We start from the raw sequence: 13272 nt of genomic DNA, 5'->3' as shown, positions 1-13272 counted from the left end.
CAGTGTCTCCTGACTGTTGTGATACAAAAATATATCTGTTGAAAATAGTCTGGTGTAGGCCCGACAAATCCCAGTGTGGTTTTGCAGTTCAACGTGTCAAATCTCTGTACTATCCAGTTTTGGGCCTTTGGGATAAAAAAAACCACAGTTTGAGTGTGTCGCTCACTGTTAAGCCGCTATTAGATCTATTTAAAAAAGTCTGGTATACCCCAGTAAACAATAACTGTGGTTTTTCCATCCCACGGTAAAAAATCTCTATTATTCAGGTTTTGGTATATTTTCCGTAAAGAAAAACAGCAGTGTCTCCTGACTGTTGTGACACAAAAATATATCTGTTGAAAATAGTCTGGTGTAAGCCCAACAAATCCCAGTGTGGTTTTGCAGTTCAATGGGTTAAATCTCTGTACTATCCAGTTTTGGGCCTTTGGTATCTAAAAAAACACAGTTTGAGTGTGTCGCTCACTGTTCAGCCGCAATTAGATCTATTTAAAAAAGTCTGATATACCCCAGTTAACAATAACTGTGGTTTTGCCATCCCACGGTAAAAAATCTCTATTATTCAGGTTTTGGTATATTTTCCGTAAAGAAAAACAGTAGTGTCTCCTGACTGTTGTGACACAAAAATATATCTGTTGAAAATAGTATGGTGTAGGCCCGACAAATCCCAGTGTGGTTTTGCAGTTCAACGGGTCAAATCTCTGTACTATCCAGTTTTGGGCCTTTGGTATCTAAAAAAACACAGTTTGAGTGTGTCGCTCACTGTTCAGCCGCAATTAGATCTGTTTAAAAAAGTCTGGTATACCCCAGTAAACAATAACTGTGGTTTTGCCATCCCACAGTAAAAAATCTCTATTATTCAGGTTTTGATATATTTTCCGTAAAGAAAAACAGTAGTGTCTCCTGACTGTTGTGACACAAAAATATATCTGTTGAAAATAGTCTGGTGTAGGCCCGACAAATCCCAGTGTGGTTTTGCAGTTCAATGGGTCAAATCTCTGTACTATTCAGTTTTGGGCCTTTGGTATCTAAAAAAAACACAGTTTGAGTGTGTTGCTCACTGTTCAGCCGCAATTAGATCTATTTAAAAAAGTCTGGTATACCCCAGTAAACAATAACTGTGGTTCTGCCATCCCACGGTAAAAAATCTCCATTATCCAGGTGTTGGTATACTTTCCGCAAAGAAAAACAGTAGTGTCTCCTGACTGTTGTGACACAAAAATATATCTGTTGAAAATAGTCTGGTGTAGGCCCGACAAATCCCATTGTGGTTTTGCAGTTCAACTGGTCAAATCTCTGTACTATCCAGTTTTGGGCCTTTGGTATCTGAAAAAACACAGTTTGAGTGTGTCGCTCACTGTTCAGCCGCAATTAGATCTATTTAGAAAAGTCTGGTATACCCCAGTAAACAATAACTGTGGTTTTGCCATCCCACGGTAAAAAATCTCTATTATTCAGGTTTTGGTATTTTTTACGTAAAGAAAAACAGTAATAGTTTCTCCCTGATAGTTTAGATTGTTTAAAAGAGTCGGGTGTAGGCCAGAGAAATAGAACTGTGGTTTTCCTCTTCCACGGTTCTAATCTACTTTTTATTACCCTTTTTCCATTGATAGTGCAAGTGTAAGCTATTTTACATCCTTTACAATGGGCAAGGCGCGTGGCAAGGGACGTGGAAGTGGACGTTCTGGTGATGGTTCGTGCAGAGGATGGGGCCGTGGCCATGGTGAAAATGTGCCACAACCAACAGCCACATCTTCTCGCTCCCACTTCTTGACCGAATTACTAGGGAAGCACAGAACAACATCAGTATTGAGAACTGATCAGTGTGAACTGGTTATTAATTGGATAGCAGATAATACTTCAAGTTACCTGGGCACCACCACCTCCGGTCTGTCTTCCACACGGTCAACTCTTAGTAGCCGTGAGTCTCGACCGCATACTCCTCCTCACCCTGATGCTCCTTCCTCCCACCATGCCAACTGTCGTTAGACAGCAATTGATACCACACTTGGACACTCTGAATAGCTGTTCACTGGTCCATTTCCAGATTTGTGCGCCTCGCCTGATAAGCTTGAAGTGGTGGAAGAGGAGATCCCATGTAGCAATGCCCAAATATTTGAACAGCCACGGCCACAGGAAGTTGACACTGGCAATTAGTCACAAGAGGAGGACGATGACGAGACACAATTGCCAGCAAGTGAGGAGGAGCATCGTGGTGCGCAAGTGGAAGAGGAGGAGGTGGTGGATGATCTAGTAACTGACCCAACATGGTAGGAGGACATGCAGAGTGAGGCCAGCAGCACACAGGGGGAGGGAGGCAGAGTATCCCAACAGGCAGGAAGAAGCAGTGTGGTGGCCGCAGACAGAAGGCGGGCAACAGTTCCCCGTAACACCAACACGAGGGACGTTGCCAGTACAAGCGGAAGGTCTTCCAGAGTCTGGAATTTTTTTAAAGACTCTACTGATAACCCCAAAAAGGCCATATGTTCCACCTGCCATGCCAGTATCAGCAGGGGTGACAAAACTACCAGCCTGACCACCACCAGCATGATCAGGCACATGGCAGCAAAGCACCCAACTTTGTGGGGCGAAACCCAGGGTCCACGACCAGTGTCAGCTGGTGTCACCACTGCTTCTTCCACTGTGGTGCATGCAATAGAACCCCCTGTTGTGTGTGCAAGGCAATCCCCTGTCCATACTGCATGTAAAGATGCCCCCTCCTCTCAGTCTTCACTTGTTATAGCAGTTTCTCAAGAAACCGCATCAACGTCCACGTCCACGTCCCACCGCAGCATTCAATTGTCCATATCCCAGACCTTTGAACGAAAGCGGAAATTCGCAGCTAACGCCCCACAGGCCACAGTCCTAAATTCGCACATTTCATGACTGCTTGCGTTGGAAATGCTGCCTTTTAGGCTGGTGGAGACGGAATCCTTCCGCAATCTTATGGCGGTGGCCGTCCCTCGGTACTCGGTCCCCAGCCGACACTATTTTGCCCGGTGTGCCATCCCCGCACTACACAACCACGTGTCCCAAAGCATCTGCCGTGCCCTCAACAACTCAGTTACTGGGAGAGTCCACCTGACAACGGACACGTGGACAAGTGCTTGTGGCCAGGGATGGTACATCTCTCTGACGGCACACTGGGTAAACATAGTGGAAGCCGGGACCCAGTGGGACCTTGGGATGGAACACGTCCTCCCCACACCGAGGATTGCCGGCCTTATGTCAGTCATAGTTGCCCCCACAGTGTATAGCTCCTGCGAATCATCCTCCTCCTTCTCCTCCTCATGTTCAGCCTCCATCTTAGATATCACCACATCAGTTACAAGCTGGAAGCACTGCAGTACTGCCTCCGCCAAGCGGCAACAGGCTGTGCTGAAACTCATAAGCTTAGGTGATAAACCTCACACTGCTTGTGAGTTGTGGACAGCTGTGAAAGAGCAGGCAGATCTGTGGCTGAGACTGCTGAACCTACATCCCGGCATGGTCTTGTGTGACAATGGCCGTAACCTGGTGGCGGCTCTGAGACGAGGTGAGATCACACACGTACCATGCCTGGCTCATGTGCTTAACCTCGTGGTTCAGCGTTTTCTTAAATCGTACCCCGAGTTGCCAGATCTGCTCGTGAAAGTACGCCGCCTGTCAGCTCATTTTCGCTATTCGGCTACAGCATCCGCCGCCCTTGCTTTGTTGCAGCAGCGTTTGCAGCTTCCGGCACACCGACTGGTGTGTGATGTCCCCACACGTTGGAACTCTACCCTCCACATGTTGCAAAGGATTTGTGAGCGGAAGAGAGCAGTTGTGGAGTACCAAATGCAACAAGGCCGTCAATATTCAGGTCAGGCTCCACACATAAGACCTCAGGAGTGGACCTGGATGTCTGACATATGTACCATCCTGACAAACTTTGAGGAGGCCACCAAGATGGTGAGTGGCGATGACGCCATCATTAGTGTCAGCATCCCACATGTCTGTCTTTTGCAACGCTCTCTGCAGAGAATTAAAGAGGAGGCATTGCAGCCAGAGTATGATGAGATGGATCAAGAAGCAGTAGTGGGCGATTACACACAGCCCAGCCTCATCTCATCCCAATGTGCATTGGGGGACAATGAGGGAGAGGAGGAGGAGGAGGAAGAGGAAGAACAGGAGCTGCTATCTTGCGCTGTAGATGGTAGTACCTGTACAAGTGTCATACCGTCGGTTCAGCGTGGGTGGCCTGAGGACAGGGGGGAGGAGGAGGAGGAGGAGAGAATGGTCAGTCGTCATCTTGGTGAGGACACGAAAATCTTGCCCGTTACCAGTCTGGCACGCATGGCTGACTTTATGTTACGCTAACTTAACCGTGACCCTCGCGTTGTCAAAATGTTGGGTGACAGTCATTACTGGTTGGTGACACTTTAGACCCCCGCTACAAGGAGAACTTTCACTCCCTTATTCCTGAGGTGGAGAGGTCTACAAAAATGGGGCAGTAACAGAAGGCCCTTTCTGCAGAACTCTTAAAAAAATTCCCATCTGAATACGCTAGCAGCAGAGGTCACAGTTCGTTGCCCAACCAAGGCATACAGGCGAGAGAGATGCAACTCCAATCCAGCAGAGGCAGGGGAACAGTGTCAACGTTCTGGGACAGATTTCTGACACCCGCCCAGCTTACAGGCCCTGAGGCGCGGGGTACTCTCACAAGGAGTGGAAAGTTTCAAAAGATGGTGAGGGAGTACTTTGCCGACTGTACCAGCATCCTCCGTGATTCCTCTGTGCCTTTTAATTATTGGGTATCCAAGCTGGACACTTGGAATGAACTTGCTCTGTACGACTTGGAGGTCCTGGCCTGCCCTGCCGCTAGTGTGTTATCGGAGCGTGTTTTTAGTGCCGCTGGGGAAATTATAACTGATAAGCGCACTCGCCTGTCAACTGACATTGCTGACAAGCTGACCCTTAGTAAAAATGAACAAGGGCTGGATTGGGCCAGACTTCTCATCACCACCAAATGACAGCAGAGTAACATAAAGTCAAATCCACTGTGTTATTTCGGGAGGTGTACTCGCATGCACCGATTCACATCCACACATGGGTATACGCTTCTTCATTTCGGCTGTTTTATGTTCTTCTCCTTATCCTCAGCCTCCACCACCACTATACCACCAGGGTGCCAGCATTACAAGTTCCTCCGTCCTTATATTTGTCAGCTTTTGCTTGGAAGGCATAAGCAAATCCTATGGGAGACCCACTCCGCAATAATGGGACTTATGTTTGTAATATGCTATACTGCATGGTTCTTGTAAGGGGCATTGCAAGTTGCTCCATCCTAATTTTTGGAAGCTTTTGCTTGGAAGGCATAAGCAAATCCTATGGGAGAACCACTCCGCAATAATGGGACCTATGTTTGCAATATGCTGTACTGCATGGTTCTTGTAAGGGGCATTGCAAGTTGCTCCGTCCTAATTTTTGGAAGCTTTTGCTTGGAAGGCATAAGCAAATCCTATGGGAGACCCACTCCGCAATAATGGGACTTAAGTTTGTAATATGCTGTACTGCATGGTTCTTGTAAGGGGCATTGCAAGTTGCTCCGTCCTAATTTTTCGAAGCTTTTGTTTGGAAGGCATAAGCAAATCCTATGGGAGACCCACTCCCCAATAATGGGACTTATGTTTGTAATATGCTGTACTGCATGGTTCTTGTAAGGGGCATTGCAAGTTGCTCCGTCCTAATTTTTGGAAGCTTTTGCTTGGAAGGCATAAGCAAATCCTCTGGGAGACCCACTCCGCAATAATGGGACCTATGTTTGTAATATGCTGTACTGCATGGTTCTTGTAAGGGGCATTGCAAGTTGCTCCGTCCTAATTTTTGGAAGCTTTTGCTTGGAAGGCATAAGCAAATCCTATGGGAGACCCACTCCGCAATAATGGGACTTATGTTTGTAATATGCTGTACTGCATGGTTCTTGTAAGGGGCATTGCAAGTTGCTCCGTCCTAATTTTTCGAAGCTTTTGTTTGGAAGGCATAAGCAAATCCTATGGGAGACCCACTCCCCAATAATGGGACTTATGTTTGTAATATGCTGTACTGCATGGTTCTTGTAAGGGGCATTGCAAGTTGCTCCGTCCTAATTTTTGGAAGCTTTTGCTTGGAAGGCATAAGCAAATCCTATGGGAGACCCACTCCGCAATAATGGGACTTATGTTTGTAATATGCTGTACTGCATGGTTCATGTAAGGGGCATTGCAAGTTGCTCTTTCCTAATTTTTGGAAGCTTTTGCTTGGAAGGCATAAGCAAATCCTATGGGAGACCCACTCCGCAATAATTGGACTTGTGTTTGTAATATGCTGTACTGCATGGTTCTTGTAAGGGGCATTGCAAGTTGCTCCATCATAATTTTTGGAAGCTTTTGCTTGGAAGGCATAAGCAAATCCTATGGGAGACCAACTCCGCAATAATGGGACTTATGTTTGTAATATGCTGTACTGCATGGTTCTTGTAAGGGGCATTGCAAGTTGCTCCGTCCTAATTTTTGGAAGCTTTTGCTTGGAAGGCATAAGCAAATAGTATGGGAGACCCACTCCGCAATAATGGGACTTATGTTTGTAATATGCTGTACTGCATGGTTCTTGTAAGGGGCATTGCAAGTTGCTCTGTCCTAATATTTGGAAGCTTTTGCTTGGAAGGCATAAGCAAATACTATGGGAGACCCACTCCCCAATAATGGGACTTATGTTTGTAATATGCTGTATTGCATGGTTCTTGTAAGGGGCATTGCAAGTTGCTCCGTCCTAATTTTTGGAAGCTTTTGCTTGGAAGGCATAAGCAAATCCTATGGGAGACCCACTCCGCAATAATGGGACTTATGTTTGTTATACGCTGTACTGCATGGTTCTTGTAAGGGGCATTGCAAGTTGCATACTATGGGAGACCCACTCCGCAATAATGGGACTTATGTTTGTAATATGCTGTACTGCATGGTTCTTGTAAGGGGCATTGCAAGTTGCTCCGTCCTAATTTTTGGAAGCTTTTGCTTGGAAGGCATAAGCAAATCCTATGGGAGAACCACTCCGCAATAATTGGACCTATGTTTGTAATATGCTGTACTGCATGGTTCTTTTAAGGGGCATTGCAAGTTGCTCGGTCCTAATTTTTGGAAGCTTTTGCTTGGAAGGCATAAGCAAATCCTATGGGAGAACCACTCCGCAATAATGGGACCTATGTTTGCAATATGCTGTACTGCATGGTTCTTGTAAGGGGCATTGCAAGTTGCTCCGTCCTAATTTTTGGAAGCTTTTGCTTGGAAGGCATAAGCAAATCCTATGGGAGACCCACTCCGCAATAATGGGACTTAAGTTTGTAATATGCTGTACTGCATGGTTCTTGTAAGGGGCATTGCAAGTTGCTCCGTCCTAATTTTTCGAAGCTTTTGTTTGGAAGGCATAAGCAAATCCTATGGGAGACCCACTCCCCAATAATGGGACTTATGTTTGTAATATGCTGTACTGCATGGTTCTTGTAAGGGGCATTGCAAGTTGCTCCGTCCTAATTTTTGGAAGCTTTTGCTTGGAAGGCATAAGCAAATCCTCTGGGAGACCCACTCCGCAATAATGGGACCTATGTTTGTAATATGCTGTACTGCATGGTTCTTGTAAGGGGCATTGCAAGTTGCTCCGTCCTAATTTTTGGAAGCTTTTGCTTGGAAGGCATAAGCAAATCCTATGGGAGACCCACTCCGCAATAATGGGACTTATGTTTGTAATATGCTGTACTGCATGGTTCTTGTAAGGGGCATTGCAAGTTGCTCCGTCCTAATTTTTCGAAGCTTTTGTTTGGAAGGCATAAGCAAATCCTATGGGAGACCCACTCCCCAATAATGGGACTTATGTTTGTAATATGCTGTACTGCATGGTTCTTGTAAGGGGCATTGCAAGTTGCTCCGTCCTAATTTTTGGAAGCTTTTGCTTGGAAGGCATAAGCAAATCCTATGGGAGACCCACTCCGCAATAATGGGACTTATGTTTGTAATATGCTGTACTGCATGGTTCATGTAAGGGGCATTGCAAGTTGCTCTTTCCTAATTTTTGGAAGCTTTTGCTTGGAAGGCATAAGCAAATCCTATGGGAGACCCACTCCGCAATAATTGGACTTGTGTTTGTAATATGCTGTACTGCATGGTTCTTGTAAGGGGCATTGCAAGTTGCTCCATCATAATTTTTGGAAGCTTTTGCTTGGAAGGCATAACCAAATCCTATGGGAGACCAACTCCGCAATAATGGGACTTATGTTTGTAATATGCTGTACTGCATGGTTCTTGTAAGAGGCATTGCAAGTTGCTCCGTCCTAATTTTTGGAAACTTTTGCTTGGAAGTAGTGTTGAGCCACCCCCGTAGTGTTCGAGTTCGGTTCGGTTCGTCGAACACCCGTGTGTTCGCCGAACTGTTAGTCGAACTGTTCGTCGAACACCTTCGAACACCATTAAAACCAATGGCAGGCAAACAAAAACACATAGAAACACATAGAAAACACCTTCAAAGGTGTCCAAAAGCTGACAAACTGCTCAGAAGACATAACTAACACATGGAAAAGTGACAAGTACATATAGTCATGCGAAAATAAAAGAGGTGGAGGAGTAAAAGGAGGGGGAAACACAGATATAGGCATGTCATGCCCTTCTAAAATCCAAAAAGTGAGAAGCCGACACGGCCAGTCCGCTCCTGCCCGTGCCACCTCCGTGTCGCCGGGTTTGTGCCAGAGCCGCGGTGAACCCTGACGGCCAGCCCCCCTCTCCCAATACTGGTGCCTGTCCGCTGGTGGGTCGAGCGAGCCCCCCTGTGGTGGAGGCAGCTCTAAGCTTTTTAATTTAAATTGTCTCTCTAATTTGAATGAATACACTTTAAATCCATTTACAAGGATCTATTGGAGGGCAAGTCTCATGCCAGCAGCCGCGGTAATTCCAGCTCCAGTAGCGTCCACTAAAGCTGCTGCAGTTAAAAAGCTTTTATAAGGATCGAGCTCGGCTGTCCACCGCAAGGCATCCTACTGCCAGTCCCAGCCCCTATGCCTTGGGGTGCCTCCTGATGCTCTTCACTAAGTATCCCATGGTCCCGAAGCATTTCCTTTGAAAAAATTAAGTGTCTAAACTACAGGTGGTGCAGCTTGCTTAACAGCCGGGATAATCCGCTGACTAGCAGACACTGCTACTAGGCACAAAGTATTTCCTGGGCTAGATGCAGTTAAAAATTTGTAATTAGATACTCTCGTTGGATGCTGAGAAAGCATTCCATAGAGTCTCCTGGCACGCCATATATGATTCTCTTAAAAAGCTTGGGGTAGGGGTCTAGGGGACCCTTTTATAGCCAAAATCACGGCCCTGTATCGCAATACGTCACCTATGCTGAAGATAAATGGAACTGTAGCACCCTGAGGGCTCGGTTGCTACAGACGTATTGCACCTCACCCAGAGGTGTGATATCTCACTCTCAGGTAAGGATGGAGTGTGGATCAGGACCCGACACCTGCATGCATTACACCACATTGCCGTGGGGCAGGGCGACCAATATGCCCCTGAGATGGGCACGACAGTCCCTGTCCCTGGCTGGAGTGGGGGGAGGGAACACTGAGGAAGGGGAACCCTGTAGTGCAGGAGCAGTGAGGAAGCAGTTCCTGGGTGCATTGAGAAGGGAGTATAAAAGGTGGGCACCATCTTAGTTCAGTGCAGAGAAGTCTGAGCAGAAGTGGCAGGGAGCAGGGGCTCTGCATGAGCTCTGCTCCGGAGGCGGGCCTAGTAACAGAGGCCCAGGCCTGGAAGAGGGAGAAGGAAGGAAGAGGAGCGGAGAAGGCTCCAGGAACGAGGAATGAAGGGATCCCACGTGTGCGGACGGGCGAGTCGCCACCGCACGCCCGAATCCACCTGTGTGGAGGGGTCAGGCCAAAGGGGGAGACCGGTCCCCGAACTAGTGGAGGCAGGGAACGACCCTCAGCTAGAAACCGGAGGCTCTGACATTTTATGTGGTGCAGCCCCTCGCTACACCCGCTAGGAAGGCACCACATAGGGTCAGGGAAACTGGCGCCAAGTTTACCAAGAGGAGGCCCGAGGCAGCCGGACAGAAGTGTTGGTAAGAAAGGCCAGACAAAGGACACACAAAGGGGGTCCTGTGAAGTGCTCCAAAGTTATCTGGGAGTTGTCTGAGCCCCTCACCTGGTGAGCACAGTATGACGTGGGCAGCCGTTACCTGCAGACGTGGTCTGGATAATAAGAACTGTGAGTAAAGGCCCTGAACTGCATCACTGACTCCGTGTCGTTACTGCTGCTGCCCTGCACCATCACCCCCATCTTCCGCATACACTGCCCTGAGGCTATACTCCTCCCGTGGGGAGTTATGCTACACTCTGCTGCACCCACAACACCAGCCTCAGCGGTCTGCCCTGTAGCGGCGGTTCACTCTGACCGCAATCCACGGGTGGCGTAGTCGGACATTTAAACATCAAAACCACATAAATAGTTCCGCCACTGGTTTGACCGCCCTGAGCCACGGAACCGGGTCGCCGCCACGAAGACTACAACCACCAGCATCCACCAAAAAGGGTCTGGCTCTGGGTGTCCCAAGGCCCAGGGGGTGCGTCAGAACATTTTCATCACCTTTCATAATCACCAATGGGACAAGGCAGTGATGTCCTCTGTCCCCTCTCTTATACATCCTAGTGACGGAGCACCTGCTCTCATCAATTCGCCATAACCCCAATATTAGGTGGATTGAGGTGGGAGGCACCGAGTACAAGTGCTCTCTATTTGCTGATGATGTCCTAGTATATATCACTCAATCACATATATCCATCCATGCTGTTATGGCTGAAATAGATCACTTTGTTACATGGTAAAATTTTAAAATCAATGCAGCGAAGTCTGAGGCCCTCGATGTCTCCCTCCCCAAATCCATATAGGATTCCATCCAGTCCAACTTTCCCTTTGCCTGGCCCTCACAGGGTATCAAATACTTAGGAATTCCTATTCATAGAGACCTCTCCCATTTATGTTATCTTAATTTTGGGCCCTTTATTGAACAACTCCATACAGACCACGGTTGGCAAGTTAGAACTGTAAGATTCACTACGTGAACCACTGGTGTTTTGTGGAAAAGCACATGTACACTGCGTTCCAAATTATTATGCAAAAAGTGTTTAGGAGTGATAAGGGAAGAATTTGTTTGTTTGTCAGTTAAACTCATTGATGGTGATGTGTGTCAGGGCTCTTTATATCACTGTAAGCAATTGCAGACACCTGTGCTAATTAGTTTGGCAGGTGTGTCCAATGAAAGGCAAGACTACTTAAGAAGGCTCTCTCACATTATTAAGCAGCCTACATTTTCTGCCAAAATGGGAAAGAAAAAGGATGTGTCGGCTGCTGAGAAGCAACAAATTGTGGAGTGTTTAGGTCAAGGCATGACTACAATCAACATTGTGCGATGATCAGGATGAAGTGTCTTGGCAATCAAGAAGTATGTAGCTGATTCACAGTACACACGTGTGCGTGCTGATAAGGGCAAATTGAGGACTCTTTCCTACAGGCAATTACGTCAGGTTGAAAGAGCAGCGGCAAAAAAGCCTTGTCATAGCAGCAGACAAGTTTTTGAAGCTGCTTGTGCCTCCAACGTCCCCCGAACAACAAGATGCAGGGTCCTTCAGCTGTGCATGCGCCATCCTGTCGACCTCCTCTATCCACTTCACACAAGCAGAAACGGCTCCAGTGGGCCAAACATTACATGAAGACTGATTTCAAAACTGTTTTGTTCACGGATGAGTGCCGTGCAGCGATCGATGGTCCAGATGGATGGAGTGGAGGATGGCTGGTTGATGGACACCCCACGCAAACACGGCTACAGCGCCAACAAGGAGGAGGTGGAGTAATGTTTTGGGCTGGAATCATGGGGAGAGAGATTGTCGGCCCCTTTAGGATCCCTGAAGGCGCTAAAGATGAACTCCATAATGTATGTGGATTTTCTCAAACAGCACTTCCTGCCATGGTTCAAGAAGAGGAACCGTGTATTTCACAGCAAGATCATTTTTCTGCATGATAATGCACCATCTCATGCTGCACATAAAACATCTGCATCTCTGGCTGATATGGGCATAAAAGGGGACAAACTTATGGTGTGACCCCCATGCTCCCCTGACCTCTACACCATTCAGAAACTTTGGAGCATCATTAAAAGGAGTGTCTATGATGGCGGGAGGCAGTTCACATCTAAGCAACAGCTCTGGGAGGGTATTCTGTCCTCATGCAAAACAATTGAAGCAGAAACCATCCAAAACCTGACAAATTCAATGGACGAGAGAGTTCAGAAGCTCCTTTCGAACAAGGGGTCCTATGTGAAAATGTAACATCACCTAGAATAAAGTTTTGAGTTGAAAACTGTTTGATTTCAGTTTCTAACAACCTGCTAATGCTTATAATTTCAAAAATGACCATTTTTTTGGTCTTTATTAAAATGAAAAGGTTGATCGAAAAGTTTGGGGGATCTAAGAGTGTGGCAACCCAGTAGTCATGATTACTTCGAATTCTGACAATATGAGGGTCATGCTGCAGGTAGTGCAGCAAGAAGGCACTTATGTGTCTTGCGCATCTCGGAGCCCCAAAATTATTTTCCGGGCTAGATGCAGCTAAAAATTATTTTTAATTTTAAATCTGGTGGAGCTTATTATAGATGGCCTAATAGAATCAGTGCTGCACACTGCTACAAAGCCCAAATTATTTTCCAGTCAAGATACAGATAAACATGATTAGTAATTTGAAAGCTTAAAATGGTTGGTAGGGTGATTTTAACCAATCATCAAGCTTTTACTCTCCCCAGGATGACACAGGGGTAGAAAAGTCGTTTCGGATCCATGATTTGTTCATCTTTATGAACGTGAGTCTGTCTACATTATCAGTGGAGAGCCGCGTGCGCTTATCTGTCAGCACACCACCAGCAGCGCTGAACACACGTTCAGACAGAACGCTGGCTGCGGGGCATGACAAGATCTCCAAGGCGTAAGTGGCTAGCTCCGGCCATTTATCCAGATTGGAAGCCCAAAAAGAGCAAGGGTCCAGTGACACAGTCGTGGCTTGAATGTTTACTTGGAGATACTCCTGTACCATCGTCTCTAGGCGTTGACTATGTGTCAGACTTCTTGTCTCCTGTGGCCTTGCAAAGGATGGGCTAAAAAAGTGGTGAAATGATTCCGCAAAATTGATGTTACCAGCAGATACTGTGGTTCTGTTACGGTTTGAGTGCTGAACACTTGACGGTCCCACGGTT

The sequence above is a fragment of the Phyllobates terribilis genome, unplaced genomic scaffold (genome assembly GCF_046119375.1).
Source record: "Phyllobates terribilis strain yellow unplaced genomic scaffold, ASM4611937v1 Scaffold_7__3_contigs__length_470593459, whole genome shotgun sequence".
Taxonomy (NCBI): Eukaryota; Metazoa; Chordata; class Amphibia; order Anura; family Dendrobatidae; genus Phyllobates; species Phyllobates terribilis.
The sequence above is the reverse complement of the archived record's forward strand: the minus strand, read 5'-3'. Positions refer to the sequence as shown.